Source organism: Pongo abelii, chromosome 17 (genome assembly GCF_028885655.2).
Source record: "Pongo abelii isolate AG06213 chromosome 17, NHGRI_mPonAbe1-v2.0_pri, whole genome shotgun sequence".
NCBI classification, from domain to species: domain Eukaryota; kingdom Metazoa; phylum Chordata; class Mammalia; order Primates; family Hominidae; genus Pongo; species Pongo abelii.
The window spans coordinates 37,527,897-37,546,904 of NC_072002.2; the positions used below are offsets into that span (position 1 = coordinate 37,527,897).

The 19,008-nt window shown below is 39.8% G+C and overlaps 1 protein-coding gene across 4 annotated transcripts in view; it reads right to left on the minus strand.

Annotated features, from left to right (window-relative positions):
- Nucleotides 1-19,008, minus strand: part of TMEM241 (transmembrane protein 241) — a 147,789-nt gene that overhangs the window by 36,993 nt on the left and 91,788 nt on the right. The gene's annotated exons all lie outside the window — the stretch shown is intronic.

The following is a 19,008-nucleotide window of genomic DNA, read 5'->3' on the forward strand; positions in this document are numbered from 1 at the left end:
AATAAGTTATTTGATTTTTCCAAGGTCATATTGCCAGAGAATGAGATTCTTACCCAGATCTTTCTGTCTCCGAAACGCTGGGCTGCTTGTCACTACTCTCTACAGTCTCATCTCCATAGCCAGTTATAAGATAGGCCACTCTATACACCTGCTGAATACATTTGCTGACATAACATCTTTGCACAAAGCAACGTGAAAAAAAAAATTTCAGGGACAAGAAAACCTTCATAAAAAGCATAAGTATAGAAACCAGGTTATATATTACATAATTCTTAGAGTAAACATTCTTTAAAAAGCCCAACTATAACCCGAGGAAAATAATAATAAGCATGGCTGACTTCATAGAAGATACGGACTTCAAATAATTAGGACTGATCAGATCTGGGTGGCTCACACAGCAATAGCTCAATAACCCAATGAAAGATGCATCTACTGTCTGCCTATGGGCTCAAAACTGGGCTGGTTAACTGTTGGGGATAAAATAAGGCACTCTCTCAGTGCTTTAAAGTGAACTCCTGTTCTGATTTATGGAGTGTTCTAGCTATCTATGAAGCACAGAATGTATATAGCATACTCCAAAGAAAGATGAAATTTAATAACTGCCAAAGTGTTGTACTCCCTTATCCTAACATTTTAAGAGTGCACGAAGGAAGCAAAGTGCTCTGAATGGCACAGCCAAATGGCAGCAAATGTGTGGCAATTTGGAATAATAGGATCAAAACTGCTCCCAGTGAAATTTCCAAGGCGGGAATGCAAGGCCTGAAGTTACCAGAACACCCCTACTCCCACCTGAAGGAAAAAATATGTTTTCACAGATAACAAACCCTCCCCTTCTGGGCAGAAGGCAAGGCACAGGTAGCAACTGGTGACTGCATCACTGAAACTGAAGACTTCAAATTCCAAGAAGATAAATCAACATTGAAAAAGTAAATTCTTTTGTTTTTTTCTGGAGGGGGAGGGGTAGTCATTGTACAAAGGACTAACTTGAGACTTGAAAATAATGGCTCCTAATTCCATTTGGACTACAAATTTTGGAAGTACGTAAAAGTCACCAACTCTTTTGCAATTCAAATTATGCCTCTGGGTGCTCTGCTAGGTGCTGGGGATGTAACCCTGAGTAAGATGTGCCCTGCCTTCCTTGGGCTCACAGGCTGATACAGCAGGTGGATTGTTGGGAAGTACAGTTACCTGATTATTATTATTTTTCTGTTTTCCTTTACTTTTCTTCTCCTGAAGGGGAGAAAAGGGAAAGTGGTGGGCATTTGATATATCAAATATTGACTAATCACCTACTATATTCAAGGCCAACCATAACCATGCCAGAAAATTGTGCAGAAAACACATAAAGCCCCAAGTAAGGAATAATGGCCTGAGAGTGAGGCAGGAAAGAAACAAGACAGAATTCTTCTTGGACACAGATGCAACCCTGGGCCTGCTCCTTGTACAGCAAGCCCCACCCCACACCACCCGAGAGCTCACACAAGAAGACTGACATGGAAATGTGGCCAGGGAGACCCTGTTCCCCACACAATCCTCCCCCTCAATCCTTCTCCTGTCAAACTGCACAGAAACAACCAAAATTACAAATTCAGTCTCATGGCTAGTTGTATTTACATGATACAAAGCAATTAGTTGTTGACTTAAAAACTTTTCTTGTTGCATTCTTGACTAACTGGCTATTTTGGAGTCCTATAAACAAGCACAATTTGCTCGTACTTCACTGTCTGGCCGTAAAATCAGACACAGTCTACTTATACATAAACAAAACAACACCAAAAATCTTTATCTAAAGAACGACCAGGTTAGCGCAAAGTGCCAATGTAGAGTGAAGAAGGGGAAAAGGGGCCGGCCGGGCATGGTGGCTTATGACTGTAATTCCAGCATTTTGGGAGGCCCAGGCAGGCGGATCACTTGAGGTCAGGGGTTCGAGACCAGCCTGGCCAACATGGTAAAACCCCGTCTCTACTAAAAAAAATACAAAAATTAACTGGGCTTGGTGGCGTGGGCCTGTAGTCCCAGCTACTCAGGAGGCAGAGGCAAGAGAATTGCTTGAACTGGGAGGCAGAGATTGCAGTGAGCTGAGATGGCGCCACTGCACTCCAGCCTCGGCGACAGAGTGAGACTCTGTCTCAAAAAAAAAAAAGAAAGAAAGAAAGCAAGAAGGAGAAAAAGCAAATTTGGACTACTTTTTGTAAGAGAGGAGAGCAATTTTAAGCAGGAAAAAAATGGGTGAATAACTACACTTTATACAAATTCCACTTTTGGAGATAGAACAGGAAAACAAGTCTGAGGAGGCATCCGGGTACCAGGCCACCAAGATGTCTCTAAGGCACAATGTAACAGAACAGTTATTTTCACAAAATTGCACCAAGTAAATATCTGCTAAAATTCTTCCAAATTTACATGTCACGCCTTTCTATCATTGATGCATCCAAACTTAGCTTTCCCATAAAAAAGTCTACTCCTTCAAATTTCCCAAGAGCTGCTTCATCTAGGTCTGCTTTGACTACAGCAGTCACTCTGCTGACACAGGTCATTGGTCCTGGCCATGGTCTGCCCTCTGGTTTAGGCACCAGCAGAACTTGCTGTGCTCTTTGCTAACTACCCTATGTTCAGCCACACCTTAGGGAACTTAGTTTTAGGGATACACACAGAGGGTCTTTAAAAAGAAAACCGAACCCCTATATAATAAATGGCACAAAGAAAGGAAGGAATGGGTATATCACAAGAAAATGGAGCAGAATTCCACCTTTCTCTGTTTCTGACAAGAGTGCAAAGGTGTGCAGAATAAAATCAGTTTTTGAGTGAGTACTCACCCCACACTCATTTATTGGACACCATACTACAATAAACCAAGCACACATCAATTCATCCCCTAGAGGAGGCCGTGCAAATATTCCCAATTAACTGGCCTTTATGTTGCAAAAATGACTTTCATTTTTAAAAAAATTATCTGGGACACTAACGGCACCCATAAAAACCTTAGAGTCAGGAAGTTTACAGAAAGTAAGGACATCTCCCCAGTAAATGAACAAATGATAAATGAGCGAATTCATTCAAGTCAGAAGTTGTGAAACAGAATTGTTATCCTATTTTTGCAACACAGAAGATTGTGATGATCAAAGGCACTAAAAATAGCTCGGAAAAAATGAAGACAACATAACTGGAAATTAAAAAAAAAAACAAGAACCTTATTCAAAACAGCAAAATGTCCACTCATAGCACTCATTTCTCTATGAATTATTTTGACAATAGGAAATGGAATTTAAAAATTTTTCCTGAATCCAAAACTGTATTTCTCCTCCCACGTTCCCTGCAGGAAAACCTTGTTCATAAACAAACAACTCCCAGATAACTAACTTCTTGGCTGGCTGTTTCCACGCGAATGGCAGCTCCCAAACTTGCCACTTCATGTTCCTGTCGCCTCATTGGTGATGTCATGGAAAGACATCAGACATGCTGTTATTATTGCCGAGCGAGAGTCTGCAAAGGAAATTATGCTGCTGCCTCTAGGTTTTAATTTTCCATGAAAAATTATTCTCATTGCCATAGCCGCTGAGACAGTGAAAAAGAAAAATGATTTAATTAGGGAACAGCCATAATTAGATTTTTTAAGCATGGTCTTTCAATATAAAAGTTACATTACAGTACAGCTTCATGTGGTTTAACAATGTATTTTCATCAGACCCTTCCAGAACATATGAAGGTGTTGAATAACAACTGAAGGAAGAAAAGGAAGGCTAAACTGCTATGAGAAAGTTATATCTGAAATGAACTTTGAAACGTGATGGGAAGAAGGAGTGAGGTGTCTTCAGCAGCTAAGACGGGAAGAACCTCAAATAGTGAACTGGGGAGAGGAGCCCCCTCTTTTGTGATTACCATTCACCATCCAGGGGGTAGAGAAAGACAGTAACAGGCTCACCACCCAAGAGACAGTGGGAATCAGGATGAGAATGCAAGGATGACTAGAAAGAAAGAAATAACAGTAGTAATAGAATACAAAGTAGAAAAATGAAGAGAACCAACTCTGTTCAGCATAGACTTGACCTAGTGAGAGCAAAGTGTGATGGGCTTTGTAAACATACTTCTAGGATTTCCCCTGTAGAGTGTGTGTGTGTGTGTGTGTACCAGAAATTGAACCTATAAGAACTATGATTACAGACTATGAGAGATTTGTTTACTTGTCACCACCTCAGAAGTTCAAGGTATGAGTCAATGTTAAGCCTTGAAACTTCCCTACAAATGTATCTCAAAAAATTAGTGAAGGGTAAAAAATTACATTATTTAGGCTGGGTGTGGTGGTTCACACCTGTAATCCCAGCACTTTGGGAGGCCGAGGCGGGCGGATCACAAGGTCAGGAGATCGAGACCATCCTGGCTAACATGGTGAAACCCCCTCTCTACTAAAAATACAAAAAAAAATTAGCCGGGCGTGGTGGCGGGCACCTGTAGTCCCAGTTACTCGGGAGGCTGAGGCAGGAAAATGGTGCGAACCCAGGAGGCGGAGCTTGCAGTGAGCTGAGATCGTGCCACTGCACTCCAGTCTGGGCGACAGAGCACGACTCCGTCTCAAAAAAAAAAAAAAAAAATTACATTATTTAGAAGTCATGAAATCTGTGTGATTATTCCACGTTAAAAAAAAAATTCATCTTTTTCTCTTAATTCCACCAGAAACATTGAGAGTTTTACCAATGGTCTTGAAGACATTCTAAAATTCTGAACATGGAATCTTAATAATATCTGTTGACAACACTTCCATGAGTTCATGGTATATTTCAAACAGGTTTAATTTTATCTAGTAAAGTGACATAACCAAGACTCCTTCTTAGTTCAATATTGTGGCAGTAGATCAAGACACATGTCAATGTCAACATGTCACTGAAGAAAGAAAGACATTAGGCCTTGCTATTACTTTCACCCAAGCTCCTGAAACCTGGAAAAATAGCAGGAGAGATAGGCAGTTGAAACTCAGAAAAATTCCTAAGCAGCTAAGAGATCTTCATAAGGATACATCAAAAAGAGGCTGAAATTAACCAGCTGACTCTTTTCAACTCTTAAGGGAAACTCCTATATGGGAGACATGGTCAAGGATGGCGGTCATGTTACCCACAAGGAGGCGTTGTTATGGAGACAGCTTTGAAGGATCCCTGGCAATTCCAGTGTATAATTAAGGCTAGTGAGTGATCACAGAACAGCCAGCAGGGTGGTCTCCATGGAAACCACCAAACATACATTTTCACATGCAGAGCAAATGTTCTGAATCAATGACTCTTTATATAGGTTTAAAAACATTGTGAATGATGCATCAATTGCTTCTTTTGTGAGACAATAACTGACTAAATATGCAGTGAGAGACCTTGTCCTCATGCAGGCTGAATTCTGAGCAGTGTCTAGAATAGACAGTCCACAACTAAATTCACTACCTAGAACTAGCGAATACAAACAGTAAATTCAGACCCAGGAAATCACCGGTTAATTTCATGAGAGAATTAAAACAGCAGATTGATGGAGTCAAGGAAGACCTGCCAACTGCTGGCTCTCATTAATCTAGGGCTGTCTACATATTATTTAATCCTCTCAATAACATAGACATTATTATTGCATTGTTTACAGATGAGAAAAAATGATTCATACACCTAGAAAGTGGCAGACAAGACTCAAAAGCTGGGTTCAAATTAAGTCTTGGTCTAGGTCTGTATGACTCTACATAATGCTCTGTGTCTGCAGAGCACTTTTCCACCCCCCAGCCATTTTCACATACATTATCTCATATATTCTGCTTTGAAACACTTAGGATCACAGGTTCCAGCATTTTCTAATTTTGCAATATGTCCCCCCGGGGTCCTTGACTCTGTGCCCAACTTCTGGACCCACAATGCGCTCCAGGTTCTAGGACTTACATGGGACCATGTCTAAGAAGGCTTTGCCCATCTTTCACTTTGACAGTATGAACACCATTCCATCCTAAGGAGCAATGGGAAGGAAAATCTCATGCCATAAGTGTAATAAGGTCTCACTCTGTGGCTCAGGCTGGAGTACAGTAGTGCAATCATAGCTCACTGCAGCCTCAAACTCCTGGCTCAAGCAATCCTCCTGCCTCCACCTCCCAAGTAGCTGGGACTACAGGTACAAGTCACCACACCTGGCTAATTAAAAAAAAACTTTTTGTAGAAATAGGGTCTTGCTATGTTGCCCAGGCTGGTCTTGAACTCCTGGCCTTAAGCAATCCTCCTGCCTTGGCCTCCCAAAGTGCTGGGATTACAGGCATGATCCACCACATCCAGCCTATAAGTATAAATTCTGACTGTCCAAACAAAGCAAAAAGAGAGATAAACAATCCAATTAACTGCTTGTAGCATTTACAACACAATCATTCACAAGAGAAGGTGGAATTTGGAGACGGGGTGAAAGAAGGTCAGATTGCTGCGTATTTCCTACTTTAATCAGTCTATTACATAATTTTTAAATCTGGCAAATGCTTTATTAAGTAGGCACTGATAATTAATACTATAGTTCCTAGCAGATCATTATATAATGCTACAATTGAATGTAAATGTGATTAGCATTTAGTCTTGAATACCAGATACAATAGTCAACACTGTCAGAGCTTGTTATCATCATAACGTTTGTGCGCTATCTTTGGATATCTTTCTAGTTCAGACTCCTTGCTTTACAGATGAAACAATGGAGGATTACAGGGTGTCTTAGTCCATCTGGGCTGCTATAACAAAATTCTATAGGCTGGGTAGCTTACAAACGATAAAGATTTGTCTCTCATAGTTCTGGAGGCTGGTAAGGCCAAGGTCACAGCCCCTGCAGATTCCGTGTCTGGTGAGGGCTGTCTCAGAGATGGCACTTTCTTACAGCGTCCTCAGGATGGAAGAAGCAAGGCAGCTCTCTGGGACCTCTTTTACAAGGACACTAATCCCCTTCATGAGGGCTCTGCCTTCCTGAGCTACTCATCTCCCAAAGTCCCCGCCTCTTACTACCATGACCTTGGGGCTTAGGATTTCAACGTATTAATGTTAGGGGAACATAGACATTCAGACTAGAGCAAAGGGGTTCCGCAAAGAGTGACCGAAGTGAAACAGTGAGTACTTCTTCCTTTCCTTTTTCCCCCTGAAATCCCAGTCTCTCTACCATGCACCTCATGGAAAAGACTAGAGCCTCCGTGTATGCCTCTCTCCTATCACTGCCCAGGACACCTCTAGTAACACCCAAACTGTAAGAATCTAGTGCCTGGGCAACATAACAAGATCTCATCTCTACAAAAAAATAAAATTAGCCTGGCATGGTGGTGCGTGCCTATAGTCTCAGCCACTGGGGAGGCCGAGGCAGGAAGATTGCTTGAGGCCAAGAGTTTGAGGATACAGTTGCATGATCGCATCACAGCACCCTGGGCTGGGTGATACAGAGATCCTGTCTCCAAAAAAAAAAAAAGAGAATTGAGTATATCTTAAAACCCCTGGAGTTGCCAGCTGTTTCAGGCCAGCAGTACATTATGACATAGTTTTAGGGAAGGGATAGGGGAGGCAAGTGAGGTGCCTAGGCTGCGGCATTTGAGGAGGTGCTTGTTCACACTCAGGCACCAACCCAGCACTGCACGGCCCAAGAGTGAGGGCCACCTTCATCTTGGTCCTGTGTATATGAAAGATGAAATTCTAACAATGGAAAATACAAATGAAACCAAATCAAGAGACTTATTCTGAGCAAGCTACGAAAAGTTATTTTCCCAGGGCCATAGAAAAAAACAGGCAAAGGCTGGGTTTTCTGCCTGTCATTGTGTTCAGGACATGAGATGGTGGTAGCAGTTATGGCATCAGCTTTAAAGGAAGAAAGTGATCTTACAGAGGCAGCTTTGAAAGGAGGAGCACAGGCTGGCTCCTCACGCCCCACGAGCGTTGCCGCTGCTGTCCGGGGAAGCTTCTCCGCCCCTTGCTCTTGCGCCACACAAACTCACTCTGACCTCCGCTGCTTCTTCCCAATGATGCTGAGAACTCAAGTCAGTGTGAAGTTAACAAGAGTAAGACATGGCACTACTCAATCCAGGAAGAATTCTCATGTGAGGATTGAAATCTGCTGGAGAAACTGACTAGGAGAAAACTATAAACTCACACACCACATCTTCCTTACACGTCTACACACGTCCCTGCATTTCTCTTCAATTTGTTGGCTTTGTTCTGCCTGAGTGCTTTACATCATATGTGAGAGGGGATCCTGAGATTTTATGAAGATGCAGTTAGATTTTACATGCCCAAATTTACCAAAATGAGAGATTATTTTTTAAAGGGTTGTTAAATATTCTGATACTTTTGGCTTCTTAAATTTTTTCTCAAACGCCCAGAGAGAAAAACAACAATAATAGTGATAACAACCTAAAATGACTTCGAAGGCACTTTTTCCCAATGCTAAGTATTCTCAGATCTGAGGAAGATACTGAAAAAGATGAGGACCAGAGAGAGACATGGATGCCTTCTCTCAGAACTTGGAACTGATGAAGTTGATGTGACATCTTCGAAAACAGCCCCCAAGTGGGTCCTTTTGGAGCAGTGAAGAAGGCCCCTCGACTCCCTGAATGACCTCCCTCCCTGTGTATTTTTTAACTTTCACATAAGCCCGATTCTCCTCTGGCACCACTGAAACATCCTTCTGAGTCACTTTCTGAACATGCTGGCACCCAGTGTAGGCACAATGACATCATGGGAATGCTCTATTGCTAAGTACCATTTTGTTGTATTTCAAATGTCAGCACGTTTTGATGTGTAGGTGGTTCAAAGAATGGATACATATTCTACCACGGAGGATCACAAGCTTATTTTCAAATAGGAAAAAGAGAGAGAGAGGGGAGGTTGCTTGATGTACCCGAGGCTGGAAGAGATAGATCTTAATGGCTCATTGAATCCAATTTTCATTTAAGAAGAATTAGCATTAAACCACAGCAGCCAATTAAAAATCCTCCCTCTTCTGAATTAAGTATTGAGGAGAAAATTATAAACTTCCCTCAGAATTTAAGAAGAAAAGAAATATACAATAAATAAAAAAGAGACTTGAAACTAGTGGTCAAATAGGTAAAGTCATATACACAGGAAAAAGAAAAATGTCCTAAATCCTATAGGACAGGATTTAAGCACTATGCTTTGAGCACTATTACTTTACAGCTTTCAGGGATAATTTGCATGCCATAAAATTCACTTATTATAAAGTGTAATGATTGTTAATGAACAAATTTAATAAATTAACTTAAATGATGATGCAACTATCACCACAATCCAGTTTGAAAGTTTCCATTAGCCAAAAAACTTCCTTTGAGTCTATTCGCAGTCAATTTCTTTCTCTAAGAAACCACTGGTATACTTTCTGTCTCTATAAATTTGCCTTTTTATGGGCATTTCACACAAATGGAATACTATATGTATTCTTTTGTGACTGGATTCTTTAGCTTAGCATAATATTTTTGAGGTTCATCCACACTGTAGCAATGTATTAATAGCCCATTCCTTCTGATTATTGAATAGTATTCCAAATTGTATATATATATACTATATCTTGTTTATATATTCACTAGTTGATGGACATTTAGAATTATTTCCAGTTTGGGTTTCTTATGAATAATGCTAATATGAACACTCATGTATGAGTTTTTTGTGGCCATATATTTTCATTTCTCTTGGGTAGATTCTTAAGAATTGCTAGGTTGTAGTCACTTTATGTTTAATCTTCTAAGAAACTACCAAACTGTTTTCGAAAGTGGCTGTATATATGCCTACCAGCAATTTATGAATGTTCTGGTTTCTCCACATCCTTGCCAACATTTGGCACTGTCTGTATCTTTTTAAAAAATTATAGTAGTGGGTGTGTGGTGATATCTCATCATGGTTTCAATTTGCATTTCTCTAATGACTAGTGATGCCAAACACCTTCCTATGTACTTATTAACCATTTAGATATCTTCTTTTATGAAATACCCGTTCATGTGTTTAGATCAGTTTTATTTTTTATAAGTATCAACATTATCTTTTTTTTTTTTTTGAAATGGAGTCTTGATCTGTCACCCAGACTGGAGTACAGTGGCACAATCTTGGCTCAATGCAACCTCTGCCTCCTGGGTTCAAGCGATTTTCCTGCTTTGGCCTCCCAAGTAGCTGGAACTACAGGCATGTGCCACCACGCCCAGATAATTTTTGTATGTTTAGCAGAGACAGGGTTTCACTATGTTGAGCAGGCTGGTGTCGAACTCCTGATCTCAGGTGATCCACTGATCTCAGGTGATCCACCTGCCTCGGCCTCCCAGAGTGCTGGGATTACAGGCATAAGCCACTATGTCTGGCCTCAACATTATCATTTTATTTATTTATTTTTATTTTTTATTTTTATTATTAATATTTTTTTTGAGACAGAGTTTTGCTCTTGTTGCCCAGGCTAGAGTGCAATGGTGTGATCTTGGTTCCTGGGTTCAAGCAATTCTCCTGACTCATGCTCCTGAGTAGCTGGAATTACAGGCAAGCGCCACCACACCTGGCTAATTTTGTATTTTTAGTAGAGACGGGGTTTCTCCATGTTGGTCAGGCTGGTCTCAACCTCCCGACCTCAGGTGATCCACTCACCTCCGCCTCTCAAAGTGCTAGGATTACAGGTCTGAGCCACCAAGCCTGGCCTATTTATTTATTTTTAACTTGTATTTTTTTTTTAACTTTTATTTTAGGTTCAGGGGTACATGCCCAGGTTTGTTATATAGGTAAATTGCATGTCACAGGGGTTTGATGTACAGATTATTTCATTACCCAGGTAATAAGAATAGTACCCAATAGGTAGTTTTTCAATCCTCTCTGTCCTTCCATCCCTCACCCTCAAGTAGGCCCCAGTGTCAGCCGTTACTTTCTTTGTATCCATGTGTTCTCAATGTTTAATTCCCACTTATAAGTGAGAACATGTGATATTTGCTGTTCTATTCCTACGTTAATTCGCTTGGGATAATGACCTCCAGCTCCATCCATGTTGCTGGAAAGGACATGATCTCATTCTTTTTTTTTTTTTTTGAGATGGAGTTTCGCTCTTGTTGCCCAGACTGGAGTGCAATGGCGCTATCTCAGCTCACTGAAACCTCCACCTCCCAGGTTCAAGTGATTCTCCTGCCTCAGCCTCCAGAGTAGCTGGGATTACAGGTGTGCACCACAACGCCCAGCTAATTTTTGTATTTTCACCGTGTTGGTCAGGCTGGTCTCGAACTCCTGACCTCAGGTGATCCACCTGCCTCTGCCTCCCAATGTGTTGGGATTACAGGTGTGAGCCACCATGCTCGGCCAATCTCATTCTTTTTTATGGCTGCATAGTATCCCACAGTACATATGTGCCACATTTTCTTTATCCAGTCTGCCATTGATGGGCATTTAGGTTGATTCCATGTCTTTGCTATTGTGGCAGTGTTGTGATGAACATACATGTGCATGTGTCTTTATGGTAGAACAATTTACATTCCTTGCCTATATGCCCAATAATGGGATTGCTGCTTTGAATGGTAATTCTGTTTTAAGTTCTTTGAGCAATCAACAAACTGCTTTCCTTTAGACCATTTTTAAATTGGGTTATAGGTCATCTCATTGAGGTATAAGAATTCTTTTACTTTCTCCTAGGCTGTGGCTTACCTTTTAATTTTCTTTTTCTTTTTTTTCTTCCTTTTTTTTTTTTTTTTTTTTGTTTTGAGACAGAGTCTCGTTCTGTCGCCCAGGCTGGAGTGCAGTGGCGCGATCTCGGCTCACTGCAAGCTCCGCCTCCTGGGTTCATGCCATTTTCCTGCCTCAGGCTCCCGAATAGCTGGGACTACAGGTGCCCACCATCACGCCTGGCTAATTTTTGTATTTTTAATAGAGACAGGGTTTCACCATGTTAGCTAGGATGGTCTTGATCTCCTGACCTCATGATCCACCCACCTCGGCCTCTCAAAGTGCTGGGATTATAGGCGTGAGCTACAGCACCCAGCCTACTTTTTCATTTTCTTAATGGTGTCTTTTGAATTGTAAAAGGTTTTAGGTAAACCACATTTTATCAATTATTTTATGACTTATGCTTTTGGTGTCATATCTAAGAATCTGCCAAACCCAAGGCCATTAAGGCTTTTTGTTATGTTTTCTTCTAATAGTTTTCCAGTTTTAGTATTCCATTTAGGTCTGTGACCCATTCTGAGTTAATGATGTCGAGCAAGGATCTAAGATTGTTTATTTGTAGGTTGGTTTGTATATGGATATCTGATTGCTCCAACACCATTTGTTGAAAAAACAATCCTGGCCAGGCGCGGTGGCTCATGCCTGTAATCCCAGCACTTTGGGAGGCCGAGGTGGGCGAATCGCCAGGTCAGGAGTTCAAGACCAGTCTGACCAACATGGTGAAACCCTGTCTCTACTAAAAATACAAAAATTAGCCGGGCATGGTGCTGGGCACCTGTAATCCCAGCTACTGAGGAGGCTGAGGCAGAAGAATCGCTTGAACTTGGGAGGCGGAGGTTGCAGTGAGCCAAGATCGCACCACTGTACTCCAGCCTGGGCGATAGAGGGAGACTCCATCTCAAAAAAACAAACAAACAAACAAAAAACCAATTCTTTCCTCATTGTGATTGGCACCTCTGTTGAAAATCAATTGAACATAAATGCCTATCCCTACACCAATACCATAAGGTCTTGATTATTCTAGCTTAGTACTAAATTTTCAAATCACATAATTTAAGTCCCCCAACTTTATCTTTGTCAACATTGTTTTGGCTATTGCATTTCCAAATAAATTTTAGATAAATTTGTGAATTTCTACCAAAAAAAAAAAAGCCTGCTGGGATTTTGATAGGGATTACATTGAATCAATTTAGGAAAAAGTTCCATCTCAACAATACTGCATCTCTCGATTTTTTAAGATTTTATTTAATTCCTCTCAAAAAGGTTTTATAGTTTTCAATGTATAAATTTGATACTTCTTTGTTGTTAAGTTCCAAAGTATTTTTTCCTTTTTGATGCTATTGTGAATGGAATTGTTTTCTTAATTTTATTTTTATAAACATGACTTTTCATTACTAATATATAAAACTTTGAGCTGGGTGCACTGGCTCATACCCATAATCCCAGCACCTTGGGAGGCTGAGATGGGAGGATTGCTTGAGGCCAGGAGTTTGAAACTAGCTTGGGCAACATAAGACCCCATCTCTACAAAAAAAAAAATATTTTTAAAGTAAAACTAGTTTTATTTATTTATTTAAGAGACAAGGTCTTGCTCTGTCACTCAGGCTGGAGTGCAGTGGTGATAATAGCTCACTGCATCCTCAAACTCCTGAGCTCTGGCAATTCTCCTGCCTCAGCCTCTTGAGTAGCTGGGACTATAGGCACATGTCACCATGCCAGACTACTTTCCTTATTTTTTTGTAGAAACAGGATCTCACTATGTTGCCCAGGCTGGTCTCAAGTGATCTTCCCACTTCAGTCACTGAAAGTGCGAGGATTATAGGCATGACCCACCACAGCCTGCCTTCAACTATTTTTATAGTTTCCTCGGGATTTTCTATATATATGATGGTCTCATTTGTGAATAAAGACAATTTTATTTCTTCGTTTCCAATCTGGATGCTTTTTTTTTTTTCCTGTTGCACTGCCTATTGCATTCCTAAAAACTCCATTCCAATTTTCAATAGAAATGGTGACAGTGGACATTCTTATGTTGCTCCTGATCTTAGGGGGAAAGTATTCAGTCTTCCCCGGTTAAAGATAATGTTAGTTATAGGATTCTCACAGATTTTATCAGGTTCTCTTATATTACTAGTTTTTTGAGAGTTTTTATAATGAATAGATGCTAGATTTTGTCATGATTTTTCTGAACCTATTGAAATGATCATGTATTTTTGTTCTTTATTCTGTGAAAATAAGGTATTACATTAATTAATTTTCGTATGTTAAACCAACTATGCATTCCTGAGATAAATCTCACTTGATTATGGTGTGTAATTCTTTTTATACGTTGCCAAATTTGGTTTGCTAGCATTTTGCTAATATACTTGTCCCTGTGTTCATGAGGAATATTGGTAATTTTCTTATTATTTGTTTTACCTGGCTTTATAGCTGGGTAACTCACCTCATAGAATAACTTGGGAGTTACTCCCTCTTCCTTTAGTTTCTAAAAGAATTTGTTTTAAAAAATTTCTTCTTTAAATATTTGATAGAATTCATCAATAAAGCCAACTGGGGCTGAACTTTTCTTTTCCTAAAAACCTAAGAAAGATTTTAAATTACGACTTATTTTTATTTACTTGTTATGGATGTATTCAGATTTTTCATTTCTTCTTGAGTCAGTTTTCCTTATTTGTGCCTTTCTGGGAATTTGCCCATTTCATCTAACTTGACTAATTTTCTGTCATAAAGTTATTCAAAATCTGAAGTTATTTACAATATACAATCCTTTTAGCTTCTATAGGATCAGTAGTAGCATAATTTTTTTCATTTCCAATTTTGATAATTTGCATCTCTCTCTCTCTCTGTTTTCTCTCCTATCTCTCTCTCTCTCTCTGAGACAGGGTCTCACTCTGTCACCCAGGCTGGAGTGCAGTGGCATGATCATGGCTCACTGTATCCTTGACCTCTCAAGTGATCCTCCCATTTCAGCCTCCCAAGTAGCTAGGATTACAGGTATGTGACACCATGTTCAGCTAATCATTTAAAAATTTTTTCTTGTAGAGATGGGGTTTCACTATGTTACCCAGGCTGGTCTTGAATTCCTGGGCTGAAGTGATCTTCCTGCCTTGGCCTCCCAAAGTGCCTGGATTATAGGTATGAGCCACCATGCCTGGCCTCTTTTCTCTTATTTTCTTGGTCAGTCTAGCCAGAGGTTTGTCAATGTTGCTGATGTTTTCGAAGACTCAACATTAATATTCTACATTATTTTTCTGTTTTCTATTTCATTAATTTCCACATTAAACTTTATTATATCCTTCCTTCTGCTTACTCTGAATTTAGTTTGCCCTTTCTTCTTTTCTAGTTTCTTAAGATGGAAGCATAAGTTATTGATGTGAGACCTTCATTCATTTCTGATATAGGTGTTTACAGATATAAATTTCCCTTCAAGCACTACTTTAGCTGCATCTATAAATTTTGATATGTTGTATTTCTGTTTTCATTTGATTCAAAATATTTTTAATATCCATTGTAATTTCTTCCTTGACCCACAAACTATTTAGGAGTATATTTAATTTCCAAATAAATGGGGTTTTCCTAGATTTTTTTCTATTGTGAATTTCAAATTTAATTCTGCTATGGTCAGAGAACATACTTTATATGGTTTCAATCTTTTAAAACTTGGGAGTTGTTTTGTCAACCAGCATACTCTCTATTGTGGAGAATATTCCATGTGCACTTGAGAAGAATGTGTATTCTGAAATCAATTAGTGGAGTGTCACATAAATGTCAGTTATGTCAATTGGTTGACAGTGTTGTTCAAGTCTTCTATGTACTTCTATATTCATGCTTTTCTACGGAGTTGTTCTGTCAACTGCTGAGAGTGCAGTATTGAAATCTCCAATTAGTATTGTTAAATAATCTATCTTTTCTATTACTTGTTGCTTCACATATCTTGGGGTGCTGTTTTAGGTGTATATATATTTAGAACTGTTATATCTTCCTAGCGCATTAACACTTTTATCATTATTAAATGTCCCTATTTTTTTCTCTAGTAATATTGCCTGTTATAAAGTCTATTTTGTCTGATTTTAATAGAGCCACTATACCCAGCTCTCTTATGGTAACTGTCTGTGTGGTTCTTCCATCCTTTTACTTCCAGCCTACTTCTGTCTTTTACTTTAAGGTATAACTGTTATAGACAGCATATAGCTCATATAGCTGGGTTTTGTTTTTAAAAAATCCAATATGACAATCTCTATTTTTTGTCAGGTATTTAGTCTATTCATATTTAATGTAATTATGGATATGGCTGCTAGCAACAAATCTCTTAGTTTTTATTCATCTAGGAATGTTTTTATTTCTCTTTCATATTTGAAGAATAGTTTTGCTGTATATCAAATCCTTGGTTGACAGGTTTTTCTTTCAGCATGTTGAATGTGTCACCCCACTGCCTTCTGGCCTCCACTGTTTGTGATGAGAAGTTAGCCACTAATTGCACTGTTGTTCCCCCATATATGTTGAATAATTTCCCTCTTGCCACTTTCAAGATTTTCTCCTTTGTCTTTCAACAGTTTGATTATAATGTGTCTAGATCTCTTTCTGTTTATCTTACTTGGGACTCACTGAACTTCTTGAATCTGTAAATTAATATTTTTCAACAAATTTATTTCTTCAAATATTGTTCTAACCCTCTTTTCTCTTCTGGGATTCTTATTACACATATATTTGTTGCTATATTTGATGTCTCACAGGTCTCTGAGGCTCTGTTCACATTTCTTCAATTTAAAAAAAAACCTGTTTTTGGCTGGACATGGTGGCTCACGCCTGTAATCCCAGCACTTCGGGAGGCCGAGGCAGGTGGATCACGAGGTCAGGATATCGAGACCATCCTGGCTAACATGGTGAAACCCCATCTCTACTAAAAATACAAAATATCAGCCGGGCGTGGTGGCACGCACCTGTAGTCCCAGCTACTCGGGAGGCTAAGGCAGGAGAATCACTTGAACCCAGGCAGTGGAGGTTGCAGTGAGCTGAGATGACACCACCGCACTCCAGCCTGGGTGACAGAGCAAGACTCTGTCTCAAAAAAACAAAACAAAACAAAACAAAAACCTATCTTTTTAGATTGAATTATTTCATTTGCTTTACCTTCCAGTTCACTTATTCTTTCTTCTGCCATGTCAAATCTGTTGAGTCCCTCTAGAGCACTTTCAGTTCAGTTATTGTACTTTTTACCTCTAGAATTTCCATGTGGTTCTTTCTTTTCCTTTCTGTAAATAATTTATATCTCTTTATTGAGATTCTGTATTCACTGATTCTTTGCTTCAATTCTTTAAACATGGTTTCCTTTTGATTTCTGAATAAATTTAAATAGCTGCTCTGTAGACTCTTTAGGCTAAATCCTACTTCTGAGGACAGACACCCAGAGATAGTTCCTACTGACCACTTTTTTACTACACACAGATCACATTTTGCTTCTCTGAATGTCTCTCATGTTTTTGTTGAATACTGAACCTTTTACATAACATATGGTAGCAACTCTGAAATCTCACTTTCCCCACAAGATTTGTTGTTATTGTTGTTTTGCTTATTTAGTGATTTTCCTGGACTAAATCTGTGAATGTGAAATCTGTCTCCTATATAAGCTACAGCTACAGCTACAGCTTGATGTCTTTACTCAAATTTTTTTCTTGTTTTTATTTTTAATTCTGGTGTCTAAGGGTCATCCTCATGTCTGCATAGCTTAGTGTTCTGGCAAAGACTAGTCAGAAATTTTGCTCCAACACCTTGGGCCAGAAAGGCTTCTCCCTGCTCCTGACTCTGTATGCGGGCTGGGAGAGCACATTCAAACCCCAGGCTGTTTTCACATCTGCCCTGGCTTTTACTTTCTGCTAGCTCTTTCACAGCTCCTCTGTGTGTGTATGCAGGCTCCGCTGGCCAGGAATATGTGAGCCTGTTCCATCACTACTGCTCATATACAGACTAAGTTCAATCTGGGACATATTAAAAAAAAATCAAGCCCCTGATAGCTGTCTCATCTCTCAGAACTACCTATTAAGTCCCCCACTAGACCATTGGTCCACTGCTTGTTCCAAAGAGGACTATCAACTCAAGCTAGTAAAGCTACTGGACTTTCGTGTTCATGCACCACCGACTTGGCCTATTTAACAGACAATCCTCCAAACAGAGTGAACCCCTCTTGGAGGTGGTGGTAAGGCTTCTGGTTTTCACAGCCTAGCCTGCTCTGGTTGAACTATCACACTGGGGAGGAGGGAATGGGAGTGATGGTAGGCAAGAACACCACAGATTCGTTCTGTTCCTACCCAAAGGTTAATAGTTTTCATGAACAAATGCGTCTCAGTTTATTTTATGTATTTGGTCAATTTTTAGGGAGCTGAAATGGATGTTTTTGACAGTTTTCTTCCAGCTTTCTAGCTGTTTTTTGGGAAGAGGTTTCATCAACCTCCTCACTCTGTCATGCCAGAAATCAATATCTCAGCTACTTTTTACATTCTGCTAGAATTGGAATTATTAATGCTATTAAAAAATAGGCCATGTGGGCCGAGCACGGTGGCTCACACCTGTAATCCTAGCACTTTGGGAGGCAGAGATGAGTGGATCATTTGAGGTTAGGAGTTTGAGAACAGCCTGGCCAACATGGTCAAACTCCATCTCTACTAAAAATACAAAAATTAGCTGGGTGTGGTGGCACACACCTGTAATCCCAGCTACTCGGGAGGCTGAGTCAGGAGGATCACTTGAGCATGGGAGGCGGAGGTTGCAATGAGTTGAGATCATGCCACTGCACTACAGTCTGGGCAACAGAGTGAGACCCTGTCTCAAAACAAAACAAAACAAAACAAAACAAAACAAAAACAAAAACAAACAAAAAAACGCATGGGGATGAAAATATCATTAAGAATCTTATTTTCAAAGCAAAATGTTTGAGGTTTTTTTCTGGAGAAAATTCAACCCATAAAACACAAAGATGACTAAAAGCCCAAGTTAAATAACGATTTCATTAAATTAAATTTAATTAATTAAGGAGGCTTACTCCTTGAAAGCAGCATCTAGAGCCCTACAACTTGCCTCCCTCACAGGCACTAAGGAAATGAAATGTGCCAATAGAAGTTGGCCCCATCATGTTTCAGTTAAGATTGGTCATCCCACAGCCACTTCCCCGCTCCTTCTGTTTCTTTGTGGTTTCCCCACCACTTTATCTTATGCTTCCCCCATAGTCATTCAGATACACAGAGGTCGTTCTTAGAATACTCCCTTTTCTAAGGTTTCATAGAAATGCCCCAACCTGGCCATTTGTCTATCTTCCTTTCTCTATCACCTTGGATCGACTGAGTCCCCTTGTGTA